At 38.4% G+C, this 17,106-nt stretch overlaps 1 protein-coding gene across 1 annotated transcript in view; it reads left to right on the top strand.

Moving 5' to 3' along the window:
* Positions 1 to 311: 311 nt before the first annotated feature.
* LOC127620609 (rho-related GTP-binding protein RhoA-D-like) overlaps positions 312 to 17,106 on the top strand; it is a 35,930-nt gene continuing 19,135 nt past the window's right edge. Inside the window, exon 1 of the mRNA XM_052093778.1 lies at positions 312 to 445. The gene's annotated coding sequence lies outside the window, so the exon portion shown is untranslated. The remainder of the gene's footprint in view (positions 446 to 17,106) is intronic.

Genomic DNA, 17,106 nt, shown 5'->3' with positions numbered 1-17,106 from the left:
ATTGCTTCTTCTTAGAGATGAACAAACGGAGCGGATTTACAGATGCTGACGGAATACAAAAGACTCAGAGTCAGGTTGATGATCGTTAAGATGCAGTCATTTTATAATCCTTTTGTAAATTGTATTAGTGCTGTTAGGCTTCAGAAATGTGTAGTAGTTCAGTGGTCGAGGAAATAAACATAGTCCGATAGATCAACCGGTTTCCCCGAATGGAATCGACTCCAGCTTTGGCGTCGAATCAAACCTTTCTAGTTGGTTCTCGATTCCCAACGCCTCGGAATCGAAGATTCGGTTCTTTTAGAATCGATTCTCAGCTCTACCAACAGCCCGTGTCCGTCTGCAGCGCTTTCAGTCTTGCACGGTCAGCCAAACACTTAAACAAACATCCTGCGCCAACCAAAACGAAACCTTCTGCGCTGTCTCGCTGAAACACTTTGATAAAGAGGTAAGACTTCGTTTTGAAGGCATTGCCGATTTTAATTAGTTTTGATGAATGCCGGAACCCGTTAATGGTTTAGCACTTCGGCAGGCAGAAAAGTAGGTGTTGGCTTCAGAAAAGCGTCTTTTGTGATGATCAACAACTTGACATGTTTCTTAAAAACCTAATTAAACAGTACGAGAGTACAATATTAGATTGTTGTTCACGAGGAAACGTATGCATCGCGAAAAGTTGCGATGTGTTTGGGGGGATTAGCCCTACCACCTGTTTTCACGAGCAGCCTCTTCCAGAAGCAGTGCTTGTTTTTGACCATATTCAGATGGATTTGGCTTGGGAGAGTGAGACAACACCCCTGTTGAACATCTCACACCGGTGTTTTTAGGTCCGTAGTGTTGTAGATCCATTCAAAATGTGAATGTTATATATGGGCGTAGACAAACGGATAAATGTTCATTGTGAACCTTAAAGGGAACGAATCCTACCTCGAAATAAAAACAACCAACTTTCAGCGACAGCGAGTGCTTGTGAAGTCTTCATGCGGGTTTGTGCAACGCATGTGTGCGCTTTCAATATAAACTTCCCCCTCCCCCTATTTTGTCAACTGCTGAAAGCGAAAATTGTATCTGGTTAATTTGAGAACTTTTTAGACTGGAAAGATTCAAGTGTTTGAGTGTAAAGCAGTTTCTGGAAAACTCCCTCACAGTGTTTAGGAAGGAAGAGGCCATATTTCTGCTGGAATTTCCGAATTATTTTCTAGGGAAAAATAGCCGAACTAACTGCGTCTCAGAACTAGTGAGCTGCCTATCGAGACAGCATTTTTTGGGGCCAAAGCTATATTTGGTGGACAGCTCTATTCGGTGTAGGCTACTAGGCTAACCTTGTTATTAAAAAAAAGACACGAAAGTTAATGAACGCTGACTAGAAACTTAACGCACTGTCATACCATTGTATTTCTGCTCTGTTTACATGAGCAGAAATACGACTGCTCTGTTTATATAGGCTATATATAGGCCTATATATAATCTGACTAACGTGTGTGGCTGTTATATTCCGACGCAGAAAGAGGTGTAAGGTCTGGAGAGCACCGGTCTCTTTTTATGAGAATGTCTCAAGTGTGCCAGCCAAGTGTGTAGATCTGCAGTGTCAACAGGTGTGGGCTCACAGTGCCCAAAAATAAAAATTCTCATCGTGTACTCACCCTCATGCCATCCCAGATGTATATGACTTACTATCTTCTTCAGAACACAAAGATGTTTTTAAGAATATTTCATTTCTGTAGGTCCATAGGTTTTGGGGTGGACAGTACCTTTAAGGCCCTGGCGTACTTCATGTGAATTCAAAGAATGCGAGTGCGAACATTCAGGAAAACTTCATGCTGGCTGCCATACACCTTCCTGCCATTGGTCTACATAATGATTAGGTGTGAAGCTCATTCAATAGCGAGCAGAGGTATTAGCGAGATTGTGCAAATTTACCCACATCTGTATGATCAAGACATTTTTCAAGAACATTTCATGTGATTTTGTTGATTCCGCTAGCTGATTTTTTTCTTCTTTTAGCAACAGACAAGAAAGAATGAAAGTGTTATTAAAAAGATGTTTATTTGTTCTTTTAAAAGGCTGAACTGGCCTTAAACAGAAAAATCTGTAGCTATGTGAAATTAGAGGCAAAAACTGCATATTAAGCACAACGATCCAAACAAAGATGCTACATACATGTAGCATCAGCAGTTGTGGGTTTTATTTCAACACTGTATGTAAGTTCTTCTTTACAAAAAGAAGCATTTCAGCTTTTTCACAAGCTAGTCTGTTACTTTTCTCATCCATCACATGGACATGGACTGAGCTGAACAAACGTTCACTGTCTACACTCTATGCAGGGTGCAGACATGTACGCTTGCGCAACTTCAGCAAGTGCAGAAAAGTGGCTCTTATTTGTGCTCCAGTAGACCAGTGCCTGTTCACTTCTTGGCATCTGTGCCTTGGACAGGTTGCTCTGCATCTTCAATGCTGTAGGGCTGCCCATGACCTGAATCTGCTCAGAATTGTCTTCCAATATCTCATAGTGCATCTTGAATGGTGAACTTGCTCTGCATGACTTTTTCTCTGCTGGTGTGTCTGTGCTTTCCTCTTTGCTCCCGTCTTCAGCATGTCCCATCTCTGGCCTCTATTCACCTGTCTGTGTTTGTAACACATTCTGAAGCATTTCTCGTACTTGATGTTTTACTGTGTTGGGGAAATATCAATCCTTGTAACTTTTTGATTAAACAATATGACATCATTAATTACATTATTGTCTAGTGAGCCTACATTTTTTTTCATCATTATTAGAACTACTCGTATGATTTTAACAGTTGTATGGACATGTATTTAAATGCCATTTTAAATACATAATTCTGCTAGGCCTGTTATTGTTGTTGTTGATTATTATTATTATTATTTTTAGCCAATTATTAACATTTGTTGTTACCTTGAATTGAGGATCGTAGCCAGACAGTACATGGGCTGCAATTTGCTGAATCTTTGCTCAATCGCTTCCAAAAGTGTGGTTTTGAACATCTTCATGCCATGATCTGTTTCAGTGCAATGATTGAGGCATCTGCCGCAGTCGCTGAGGAAGAGCTGATCTCTTTTGTAAGCTCCTCAAACTGTTCAAGAGTTGAGTTGTTTTTGATTTGACCCCATTAGTATGAAGTAAGGGTTTCTGGTAATTTGTAGTCTGCAGCATATGTCCCTAAAGCATGTGCTTTACATATGTGCTGTTCCATCGGTTTGGAACCGCTTGTTGTAGCCTTTTCTTTGACTGGCCCAGTTGAGTCTGCACATTCTGGAGTTCGGAGTAGGCGAGAGGCGAATGATTAAAGTTACCAACTATTCTTCCAATCGCTGCTATGTCACTTATGGTGCACTGTGAGAGCAACCCTTCATTTACCACCAGCTGAAGCATATGGGCCATACAAGGCAAGCTAGGTAAGTGAGCGTCCTGCATTGCTTTAGACATATTTGGGGCATTATCACGCATAATTACGTGGACTTTGCTCTTGGGAATGTTTCAGGTTTTAAGCATTTTGTCAAATGCCATTGCAAGAGCAGATGCTGTGTGTGAGCCAGAGAATTCTTGTGCTTGTAGGAGAACTTTATGTAGATCGAAGTCATGATCAATATACTGGTCTGTCAGACTCAGCATAAACATTGGGCTCCCATCACAGCTCCACATATCAGTTGTAAAACCTATGGATGTGACTACGGGTGTGCGATATATATCGTCTACGATAATATTGCAATTGTTGTTTTAACGGTATGCAAAATCACATTATCGAGTATGTCACTCATTTTCAAAAAACAATCAAAAAGCCGTATTAAGTGTCCACAAATTCACTGCATGCTACAGCAAATTGGTATACTACTGCACATGCGCATTCAGATTGTGATGTTGCACATTAGATTGAGGTGTGTATGACAGAAGTTAGGGCTGGGCGATAAAACAATATCGATATCATTAGATTGAGGTGTGTATGACAGAAGTTAGGGCTGGGCGATAAAACAATATCGATATCATTAGATTGAGGTGTGTATGACAGAAGTTAGGGCTGGGCGATAAAACAATATCGATATGTATCGCGATAAAGAAAATCCACAATAAGCTATTTACTGCGTGTCGCTAAAACACAAGCCGTTCGGCTTTCTCAGGCTGCGTTTCCTCTGGGGCGGACGGAATCCGCTCAAAGGTGCTCAAAGCGCTAGGAGAGAGCTTGCTCCACACCGCTGCCAATTCTACAATCCACCTTGTGAGCATGACGCTCGGCTTTCATAGGAATTTATTGAAAACACTCTCAGCTTCGCTCACCACGTGCCAGTGGCAACGTAGGGTCAGACTGGATGAACTTGTTAATGCTAGCTGCCTTGCTATCAATTAAGTTACGGCGGACACCGGATTGAATTCTTCCGCACCGCAAGACTTCATGACAACAGTTGCGCCCTCTCATCGTCTTTAGTGAAGAGCGTGACAGAAAAACAGTGATGTGGACAACAGCTCTGATCTTTCTGCACTGTAATCTTAAATATTGTTCTCTGGCACCAAACATGCATCATATCTGCCCTGTCCCGCTACGCATGCGTTGCCTCTTTTCCCTGCATTTGTGTCATGAAGCGCCTCATGAGTTAACATGGTTTCTGTTCTTTTAGACATTTACATTTACATTTATGCATTTGGCAGACGCTTTTATCCAAAGCGACTTACAGTGCACTTATTACAGGGACAATCCCCCCGGAGCAACCTGGAGTTAAGTGCCTTGCTCAAGGGCCCAACAGTGGCATCTTGGTGGTGCTGGGGCTTGAACCCCCAACCTTCTGGTCAGTAACCCTGAGCCTCAACCACTGAGCCACCACTGCCCCCAGACCATACATTTTTTTCTCTTCTAAATAAATCGATTTCTGTTCTAATTTTGTGAAAATTAATTAGATGTCTGGAATGGATAAGGAAAGACTAAAATTACTGGTTGGTAGACTAGTCTCTCACTTTAATGAAAATATACAAATGTTTTAAAAAATATATATATTTTTTTTCAAAATTTTCTCTCGGGACACCCCTGAACCCACATTCTGCATCTTTCCACAGTCACAAGGGCTTCTATGGCCCATTCTTGGGTATCTGAATCTAAAGAAATAAAAAAAAATTTCATTTTAATGTAAAAATATTCCAACAAATACTGGACTGCTGTCACTATGCTTCAGAACAAACAGATGATCTTTTAACATTCATCTTCAATTGATAAACGGTAACAGACCCCACTGCTTTGGCCATCTCTAGACCCCCTGTGCAGTTTTGTAGAGACTATTTTGACTGTTTAGAATTAATTTTTTCTTCTCATCTTCCGTCAACTTTGAAATAAAAAAAAGAAAGTGCAATGAGTAAATGTATATCTTGATAAATATTCGATATCGAACATTATGAAAAAGATTATCATGATAACAATTTTGGCGATATCGCCCAGCCCTAACAGAAGTTAAAAATGAGCAAAGAGAGAAGATCATAACAAACCACCAACAACCTCGCAACCCATGCTAGATTTAATTGCTAGACGTGGGTCATCATCAATAGCATGGAGGTGGTTTGGTTTTGAAAGGTCAGATGCTAGTGAAAAGACGGCAGTCTGTAATCTGTGCCGAAAATCATTTATAGTCAAAAGCAGCTCGATGACCAACCTGTTTCACACTGTCAAACGCTATCACAGTATTTTAAAGTGTTCAGAGGATGCCATAACATCTGGAAGCAGAGCGGGAAGATTTTAGAATAAGAGTACTTCATTCATTAATCCACAAGATCCTACCTTCCTGCTGTGGACATACTGATATTCTTCTGTGTTCATGAAACTCCAAGAGACAAGACAAAAATATCTCTGTATGACATCTCTGGTCATCTTTTTGTGCCATTCACCCATCGTGTTATTGTTAAGGTGAGCAGATTTTTTGAGTATTAAACCAGGATGGGGAAAGGGTGCTATTTATATACACATATGCACTGTGGAACTTTTGAACTGGAATGATAAAACAAAAATACAGTTTTTGCTCCGGATGAACCGAATTGAACAACATTTCGGTTTTAGTCCCTGATTTACAGTGACAGAAAAAACACCTCAGGAGCCTTTTCACATAGTAAAGGGGTGCTGTGGACTCACACCATCAACACTTGGGGAAAAATACTTTTTTCTCAGTAGCTTCAATGCTAACAGGAAGTTATATGACAAAATTAGGAAAAGGGGCAGGGCTGAATAAGGTGAATAGGGCTGCACAATTATGAGCATGTTATATTCAATGTAATTTAACTTGTGCATGATTAATAAGTTAATATACAAATAATACACCCCATAGCGCTGAGTGTTTGCGGACAGATGAGGAGATGTTCAAATGAGGAGCACATACAGGTGAAACTCGAAAAATTAGAATATCGTGCAAAAGTTCATTAATTTCAGTAATTCAACTTAAAAGGTGAAACTAATATATTATATAGACTCATTACAAGCAAAGTAAGATATTTCAAGCCTTTATTTGATATAATTTTGATGATTATGGTTTACAGCTTATGAAAACCCCAAATTCAGAATCTCAGAAAATTAGAATATTGTGAAAAGGTTCAGTATTGTAGGCTCAAAGTGTCACACTCTAATCAGCTAAACACCTGCAAAGGGTTCCTGAGCCTTTAAATGGTCTCTCAGTCTGGTTCAGTTGAATTCACAATCATGGGGAAGACTGCTGACCTGACAGTTGTGCAGAAAACCATCATTGACACCCTCCACAAGGAGGGAAAGCCTCAAAAGGTAATTGCAAAAGAAGTTGGGTGTTCTCAAAGTGCTGTATCAAAGCACATTAATAGAAAGTTAAGTGGAAGGGAAAAGTGTGGAAGAAAATGGTGCACAAGCAGCAGGGATGACCGTAGCCTGGAGAGGATTGTCAGGAAAAGGCCATTCAAATGTGTGGGGGAGCTTCACAAGGAGTGGACTGAGGCTGGAGTTACTGCATCAAGAGCCACCACACACAGACGGGTCCTGGACATGGGCTTCAAATGTCAAACGTCTTACCTGGGCTAAAGAAAAAAAGAACTGGTCTGTTGCTCAGTGGTCCAAAGTCCTCTTTTCTGATGAGAGCAAATTTTGCATCTCATTTGGAAACCAAGGTCCCAGAGTCTGGAGGAAGAATGGAGAGGCACACAATCCAAGATGCTTGAAGTCCAGTGTGAAGTTTCCACAGTCTGTGTTGGTTTGGGGAGCCATGTCATCGGCTGGTGTTGGTCCACTGTGCTTTATTAAGTCCAGAGTCAACGCAGCCATCTACCGGGACATTTTAGAGCACTTCATGCTTCCTTCAGCAGACAAGCTTTATGGAGATGCTGACTTCATTTTCCAGCAGGACTTGGCACCTGCCCACACTGCCAAAAGTACCAAAACCTGGTTCAATGACCATGGTATTACTGTGCTTGATTGGCCAGCAAACTCGCCTGACCTGAACCCCATAGAGAATCTATGGGGCATTGCCAAGAAAAAGATGAGAGACATGAGACCAAACAATGCAGAAGAGCTGAAGGCCGCTATTGAAGCATCTTGGTCTTCCAAAACACCTCAGCAGTGCCACAGGCTGATAGCATCCATGCCACGCCGCATTGAGGCAGTAATTAATGCAAAAGGGGCCCAAACCAAGTACTGAGTACATATGCATGATTATACTTTTCAGAGGGCCGACATTTCTGTATTTAAAATCCTTTTTTTTTATTGATTTCATGTAATATTCTAATTTTCTGAGATTCTGAATTTGGGATTTTCATAAGCTGTAAGCCATAATCATCAAAATTATATCAAATAAAGGCTTGAAATATCTTACTTTGCTTGTAATGAGTCTATATAATATATTAGTTTCACCTTTTAAGTTGAATTACTGAAATTAATGAACTTTTGCACAATATTCTAATTTTTCGAGTTTCACCTGTAATACTGCTGTTGTGACTGTGAACTCGCTGCTGGACAGACAACTCTTCATGTAGATGTCGCCATAACTAAAAGCTTGATGGTTTAGAACTATTTGTTTTAAAGGGATAGTTCACCCAAAAATGAAACTTGTCTCATAATTTACTCACCCTCATGCCATCCCAGATGTGTATGAATTACTTTCTTCTTTAGATTTTTAGAAGAATATTTCAGTCCTCTCAATCCAAGTAAATGGGTGCCAATATTTTGATGCTCCAAAAAGAACATAAAGGCAGCATAAAAGTAATCCATAAAAATAGTGGTCAAATCCATATCTTCTGAAGTGATATAAGGTATGGGTGAGAAACAGATCAATATTTTATTCAATCTGTAATCGTTCAAAATGATCCAGATCGGCACAGATTAGTACGGTTTCCCAACGAGAACCGTTTGCCCCAATGGTGGAAAAGTGTCTATAGTTCGACCAAAATTTTTATTCTGTCATCATTGACAAACTCATGTTGTTCCAAATCTGTATGACTTTCTTTCCTTTGTGAAACACAAAAGGAGATGTTAGGCAGAATGACAAGCTCAGTAATCCTGCTGAGAAAGCTAAATTCACTTTTCCAGACATATGAATATTCTGAATTAGAAATCATTCAATTTTATTGCACTGTTGGATGTCTGTCCAATTAAATTTACTGTTAAGAAACCGAGAGACCTTGAGATCTGGGCATGTTTGAACTAGCAGCTGCTATCTTTCCCTTTTGTCTCGCTGTCTGGGTGATCAGGTTTGTAGAGTATAATGTCACTCTGATTTTGAGTGATAGTGCATGAGAAGCTGTTTTCAGGTCAGTGTGAGCCCTTTGGGCTAAGTCCATTTACTCTCTTATGGTGACCTGATTGTGTGAAAAAGGGGGAAGAAAAGAGTTGAAAAGGAGGAAGAAAGGACAGTGCTTAATTAGAAAATCCTCTTTTTCCTCTACTCTTCCCCTCTCTCTAGGAACAAGAACAAACATTTAAGTAGGTCAGACCCTTCTGCTGTTTCTATCCTTCTGATTTGGAGAAATCTTTCTGTTCCATTTATGTTGGTGAGGCCTGGCACAACTTGTCACTTGGCCTTGATTTGAACTTTTAGAAACTTTCAAATATAAAGCTTTACTATATTTGAAATGAGAAGTTTACATACACTTAGGTTGACGTAATTAAAATAGTTTTCTTAACCACCACATATTTCATATGAGCAAACTATTGTTTTGGCAAGTTATTTAGGACATACTTTATGCACAACACAAGTAATCTTTCCAACAATTGTTTACAGACATATTGTTTCACATTTAATTGACTATATCACAATTCCAGTGGGTCAGAAGTTTACATACACTTTAACTGTGCTATTAAGCAGAAAATATTGTCAAGCTTTTAGGCAATTAGCAAATTAGCTTCTGATAGGAGGTGTAGTTAATTGGATGTGTACCTGTGTACCATGTAGTTTAAGGCCTACCTCAGTGGCTCTTTGCTTGACATCATTGGAAAATCAAAAGAAATCAGCCAAAAAATTGTGGACCTCCAAGTCTGCTTAATCCTTTGGAGCAAATATCCAAATGCCTGCAGGTACCATGTTCATCAACAATAGTATGCAAGTATAAACACCATGGGACCACACAGCCATCATACCATTCAAGAAAGAGCAGTGGTGGACAGTAACGAAGTAAATGTAATTCGTTACTGTACTTAAGTAGCTTTTTTTGCGTATCTGTACTTTACTGAATATTTAAATTTGGGGAGACTTTTACTTTAACTCCACTATATTTCAAAGTCAAATATTGTACTTTTTACTCTACTACATTTTCAAAATCAGTCGTTCCTTTTTATTTATGAGTGGATAAAAACGTAACTGGTCAAACGAGCCACCAATCACAGTACAGCGCGCGCGCGCTTTGTTTTGAACTTGCCTTGGCGGCATCTACTAAGCACGAACCAGGGGTGTGTTTCCCAAAAGCATCGTTAGTCAACTATGGTCGCAAGTTCCGTCGTTATCATCATAGTTCAACGAGTCGGTGTTTCCCGAAACCATCATTCCAACGAACATTCGCAAACAGCATCACAGAGTTGTGTGGTTGGAACGACAGCTCTCGACCTGTGGTTAGAAGCAGAGTTTCTTGTTATTATAACATGTGGGCTTAATAAATTATTATCTTGAGCCAAATAAGCAAGATGACATTCAGTACAATCAGTATCTTTTATTTAGAAGACATACAAATGTCCTTTATGTCTTTTAGTTTGTCAATAGATTTAAAGCACCGTTTTTGAAGAGTGCGCATGTGTGAACGTGCTCTAGTGCGTAAGAACGAGCCTATAATTGAATTTGGAAATAAAGCAAATAACTGAGGAAAATCTGAGATAGTCCTCAGATGACATGTCCATAATTTATAGCAAAACATCTAGCATTAATTCGATCGCAAACAGATTCATTAAAAGTAGTTTTTACTCCACCACATGTGTGACATCATTAACCAACGTGGTTGAACAACCAATTTGCGACAATACGGTTTCGGGAAACAGTCGTGACTAGCAAGTTGATTTCTTCAACAGTGCATCGTACTACGGTAGTGGAGCAGCAAGTTACGTTGTTGTACGGGAAACGCACCCCAGAGCCGTTAAATATGAGAGCTGCGAACATAGGCGGTTCGCGACAGTGATCTCGCCGCGGCGTGGTCCGCGTGATTCGTGTAGCTCTCAATAGTTCCAAACAAATTGCGTTGCCAATGATTTTAAGCGGGGCAGAGAGCAGCAGCTATTATTGCAGCAATTATCTGTAAATATTGACGCATAATGTACATTGCTTATTATGTTGACACTAAAATGACTTGCATATAATAGCATTTTTTTCTGGGGAGTAGCAGAAGCACTTCATTAATACGTTTTTGTGTTTAATTTTGGAGGAAATTGGCTGCTCCCATAACATAGAATATATATATATATATATATATATATATATATATATATATATATGTATGTATATATATGTATATATATATATATATATATATATATATCTATATGTGTGTGTGTGTGTGTGTATATATATATATATATATATATATATATATATATATATATATATAATGGCATTGTGCAGGTTTATGTGAATGTATCATAACATTAGGATGTTAATAATTATGACCATAGACACTCGAGAAAAATATATACAGTAAATACTGTAAATGTATTATACCTTATGGGAACAGTCCCTTCCCTCCAAAATTAAACACACAAAAAATGTATTCAATTCATATATATATATATATATATATATATATATATATATATATATATATATATATATATATATATATATATATATATATTATACATCTGACTAATTAATGTCATTTTATTAATAGATTGGTGTGCCAAGAGTGACATTAGTCTTCATGTAGACTGAGTTAAGCAAGAGTCTTGTGACAAATTATAATAGGACATTATGGCCATAAAAAAATCATAGTACTTGGATACTTAAGTACATTTGAAGGCAAATACTTTTGTACTTTTACTCAAGTGAATGTTTAAAGGCAGCACTTCTACTTTTACTTGAGTAATATTTTACCTTGAGTATCTTTACTTTAACTCAAGTACATGGTATGTGTACTTCGTCCACCACTGAGAAAGAGACACATTCTGTCTCCTAGAGATGAAAGTATTTTGGTGCAAAAAGTCAAAAATCAATCCCAGAACAACAGCAAAGGACCTTGTGAAAATGCTGGATGAGATAAGTAGACAAGTATCTGTAGCCAAAGAAAAACAAGTTTTATATTGACATAACCTGAAAGGCTGCTAAGCAAGGAAGAAGCTACTGCTCCAAAACCACCATAAAAAAGCCAGACTACAGTTTGCAAGTGCACATGGGACAAAGATCTTACTTTTTGGAGAAATGTCCTCTGGTCTGATGAAACAAAAATGTAACTGTTTGGCCATAATGACCATTGTTATATTTGGAGGAAAAAGGGTGAGGCGTGCAAGCCGAAGAACACAATCTCAACTGAAGCATGGGAGTGGCAGCATCATGTTGTGGGGGTGCTTTGCTGCAGGAGGGACTGGTGCACTTCACAAAATAGATGGCATAATGAGGTAGGAATATTATGTGGATATATTGAAGTAACATCTCAAGACATCAGCCAGGAAGTTAAAGCTCGGTCGCAAATGAGTCCTCCAGATGGACAATTACCCCAAGCATACCTCCAATGTTGTGTCAGAATGGCTTAAGGACAGCAAAGTTAAGGTATTTTAGTGGAGAAACAATTTGCCACCTCCTCTCCAGTCAGCAGATCCTAGTTTATGAATGAGATGCCTGATTAATTTATTTTGTTGTAGAGCGAGTGTACCAGTACATTCAAATACAAGATATCACATTACTTTCAGACTAAAATAATGATAATAATCGACTATTAGTTCAGTGAAGGCGTGTATTCGTTCAGTGGGTCAAATCAATGATATGCTCCTTCATAGCCAGTACTTTAATTCTATTGATTCATGCTATAGTCAGTCTTTTTAAACAGGACAAAGCAATACAAATTCAATTTGTAAGTCTACAAATGTGCATGACGACACATACCATAGAAAAAAAAGGCAGGTGTTATTTTCTAATAATTATCAAATGCTAGGCTTCACTTTTATCAAGTTCAGGAGAAGTGTACATCTCTTTTTCTTTTTTTTTTTTCAAGCTGTTCACCATTTACAATTTATTAATCACCAATAATTATTAATAGATTTTCATTCATTAACGTTTGTTTATTAATAATTTCTTACATTTGCAACTTTAAACATCTAATATTAATCATCATTTTTACTAAACTGAAGCAAAATAATTTTAATTAACGTTGTGCTATATTTGTGTGTTTTCCTCACAGATCTGAGTGTTGCACTGGAAGTGTTTCCTCTCTCAGTGTGATAAGGAAGCCAAACATCAGTGAGGCCCTTAAATTAGAGTTTAATCTTCTGTGCGCTTCTGTGTGCTGCTGTCTGGAGAATCCGATCTAAAAATCTGCTGCGGGTCCACAGGACTCAGAGGCAGTTGTGTTAAAGTGGAAGAGTCCACTATGTTTGCTGTTGATTGACTTTCACACTCTGGGTCAATCAGTCCTGTAATAGAGTTGCTGTAGTAGTCTGCAGGAAGTTTCAATGTGATTGTGTGTCGGCAAGTGATTTGTAAAGTACTGTACCTCATCTGGCTTTTCTGGCATCACATCTCACCCAGATGGTTACGACATTAAACCTCAATTTCCGCAGAAGTAAATCTGAAACTATTTTTAGGTTAATCTGCCACAAGCATACACTCCAATACTGTTAAAACGTATGGAAAAATAAAATAATTCATACCCATTAATTTTCAACAGCCCTACCAATGTGTGTGTGTTAAACATAATTCTAAAGCTTTTGAGACAATAGACACAATAGAATGTTTGTTGTTGTTTGGTTTAGGTTTATTGTTTTGTTGTGACTGGGTGTAGGGTAATTAATGGCTGGTGTTGGGTAAATATTGATTTGTTATTGCTGGTTTAGGGTAATTAATGACTGTTGTGTATGGCTGTATAGGGTAATTATTGATTGTTGTGGCTGTTAATAGGTAATTTTTGATTGTTTTGGCTGGGTGTAGGGTTATTTGTAATGTTTTTGGTTGGTGTAGGTTAGATATTGATTGCTGTAGTTAATGTAGTGTAGGTTTGAAATGTAATAAATAGAATTTGATAAAATAAAGCGTTCATTAAAGTTGAGGCGTGTTGTTTCTGTGCCAGGCACTAAATGGAATTGGAAACATGATGATTGTTTCCAAATAGGTTTCCCAAATTCTTCTGCTGATTCCTCACCTTAAAGCTCAATAAAAGCAAGGAATATGAGTTTAAGTTAAAGTGGAGGCTGCTTCAGCTAAAAGGGACAATCTACATAATTCAGAATTCAGTTAATGGGACTTATGAATTTTAATGAGCGCTTATGTTTTTTTATTTATAACTGAGATCAGTTACCCTGAAACATTGAAAACATGTAAAGGCATAGAAAAAGTTATTCAATTAAATGTTTTCAAAGTTATGTAATTAACAGTGATTTGAAACTAGCATCAAAAAAGCATAACCACCAAGCAATCGGTGTTGACTGAGGTTGTTCTTAATAATGAAGATTGTTCCCTATTTAACTGAAGCAGTCTCTGCTTTTAGCTTTAACAAACGTATCATATTTCTTGCTGTGTCAAGCTTTAAGATGAGTAATCAAGTCACTTGTGTTAAAAGTTTTAAAGGTATTTCCACCTCGTGAAATTCAAGCAGTGCACAGCATTTCCACCCAGGAGACCATGTCTTTCAAACACTGCACGTGTTGTAGGCTTATTTCCTACAATATTATTATTAATGTTTTTAAATAAACGGCCATTGGCCGATACAAATGTTTGGCCAATATATCGGTGCATATCTAGTATTTTTACACTTCAAGAATCAACCTACAAATGGCTTAGGCTACTTGTAGTGGGGGGAGGAGAATGCATAAATTACAAACTTCACCTTTTATTTAGAGAATAATTTGTCTGCCACCAAATTGAACAGAATCACTCAAAACAAGTCAAGTTATTTTTATTCATATAGCATGTGTGCAGATCAGGGCCCTGATTAAAAAAAAAATGCTAAGTGTTGCTCCTTACGTGGAAATTTTGGAGCAGCTCTTAAAAATGAGGGATGTGCCACTCCTAATTTTAGGACTGTGCCACTCCTAATTTTCATCTAAGATTAATATCTGGTAGCTCCTAAACACACAACAGCTTAGAAGTCATCCTGAGGACTAACTCCCTAAGATTCACAAACGACCCGAAGTAAATCTGCTGTTGTCAATCCACATTAAAAACAATATATTAGAATATTATTATGACATTGACCATTTAAAAAGGTATTGCGTGAATCGTGTCGTGTTTTACATTATTGTAAACTTAGATCTAGAGATGCAGTTACCTCTCCAATGAATCAAAACAACCCAATTACACCGGAAATAAAGGTTTTGACAACTTTGCACTCGCTGACCACATCAAAATAAAATTGTAACATGGATGAATGGGGAATTTCTGTCATCCATCAGCAGAATAATCTATCAAACTACAGACTGCGTATCATCCAACAGTTCATAGCATATTTTTTGTCCTGTGGATGCGTGCTCGCGGCAGAAAAATGGCATTCACGGAACATCACGGCAATTGCAGGGCTACCCGGTGTTTTGATGCTGTTGATGGGATGCATGCTCATTTAATTTCATAAACACAGGATGTATGTTCATAGATATAAATATATTATCTATAGATGGATACAATTTATCCATCCATTGTGTATATTGTATAAATGGACCATTCGTTCGTTTGTAATTACTGTATGTTCGTTCGTTTGTATGTGCTGTATGTATGGAGCATTCGTTTGTTGTCTGTCTTTTGCTGACAAATAGCGGTTCCCTGTCTACCAGACACTGAGGGCAATATAAAAGTGGACTAATAAAATTATGTCATCCATAGCAACAAGGTCAACTCCGCCTTACAATTGTCTTAAGATTTCCTTACTAAAACTTGCTCTTGGCAGTTTTGTGAATAGGTTTTAAGCAACAACAACTAGCTAGGAACTCTTAGGAGAACTAGTGGTAAGATAAAAATATTTGTGAATACAGGCCCAGGAACCTGAGAGCATTCCACACAGTCCAGTCACATCTGTGCTGCCTTCATGCTGCCCTCAGAAACCATTTCCATTTTAGGTTTGTGTCAAGGTTGGATTAGACAATAGAGGGTGATTTCAGATCGTCATTAATAACAAACTATTAAAAGTTCACTGTAAGATTACCATCTTTACTGGACTCCACAATAAAAACAATAGGTGATTAACTGTGTTGGTGATGGTGAGCCATTTAATTACAGAGTAGTGTATTTGCACAATATCCACCTGACAATTGCAGCCATGGTTTGTAGTTTTGCTACATTGTTCTGTATTGTTGTTTGGTATAGTGAATTTGTGCATGTGTGGTCACTAATAAATTATTAGGATTCTAGATGCTTCCTGTTGATGGTTGTGATTCACATTTCAGGGGAAGAACTGATAGCTGATTTTCTTAGTCATCTTCCCACATTGCTTTTTCAGTTAAGCAAAAGATGACACAAACAAACACACTGAAGGAACGTTACTGCTTTGGGAAAACGAAAATTATGATAGCTCTTGTCTTTTGAATGAATGACTGGGTCAAGCATTTCTAGATTTTCTCCCATGGAGCTAGCCAAATTTTTGTCACATTCTGCGACGTTTCAATAACCAAACTTGGCAATGTTTTGCTTTTAAAACTATGAAGTTGTTTTGCCAGGTTGCCACAGTGGAAACTTCGGGCTGTGTTTGTTGATTCAGACCAGCAACTACTAGAGGAATACAGAAAGAGTTGCTCCTTATCTGAAAGTGGTTTGATGGTTCAATCAAAAAATTTGGGAATGAACGAGATAAGAAACTTGAACACTAAGAGTTTGTGAATAAGCTACAACCTTTCGCTCGGCAGGAATGAGGTCGACCTGTGATAGGAGATTAGGACTTTTGAAACAATCATACACATCAGCAGAAACTTCAGAAAGTCCTGATAAAATTCAGTTTTGTCTTCAGTTTTGCTGATATAAATTCGGGTTGGTTCTGGTTAGGTGAACATATTAAGTGAAAATTGAGATCAAGTGGGACTTAATTTTCCCCTAGAAGGAGAAATGTGTGTTCCACTGTAATTTGGCAGTAATTGTGGGTGGGTGTGTGTGTGTGTGTGTGTGTGTGTGTGTGTGTGTGTGTGTGTGTGTGTGTGTGTGTGTGTGTGTGTGTGTGTGTGTGTGTGTGTGTGTGTGTGTGTTTTCAAGGTTTCAGTCTTAAGTGCCCCATGGACACCCTGATGATCTCTACAGGTCATTAATTGTGAGATTAGTTGATGGCAGAGCTTCCCCTTATTAAATACATATTTATAAACCATTAACTGTTTCTAGAGTGTGGTGGTGTAGTGGTCTAAACCACAGTACTGGTAAACTGGCAATCAGAAGGTCGTTGGTTCGATCCCCACAGCCACCACCATTGTGTCCTTGAGCAAGGCACTTAACTCCAGGTTGCTCCAGGGGGATTGTCCCTGTAAGAAGGGCTCTGTAAGTCGCTTTGGATAAAAGCGTCTGCCAAATGCATAA

Source organism: Xyrauchen texanus, chromosome 27 (genome assembly GCF_025860055.1).
Source record: "Xyrauchen texanus isolate HMW12.3.18 chromosome 27, RBS_HiC_50CHRs, whole genome shotgun sequence".
In the NCBI taxonomy this organism is placed as follows: Eukaryota; Metazoa; Chordata; class Actinopteri; order Cypriniformes; family Catostomidae; genus Xyrauchen; species Xyrauchen texanus.
The sequence above is the reverse complement of the archived record's forward strand: the minus strand, read 5'-3'. Positions and strand labels throughout refer to the sequence as shown.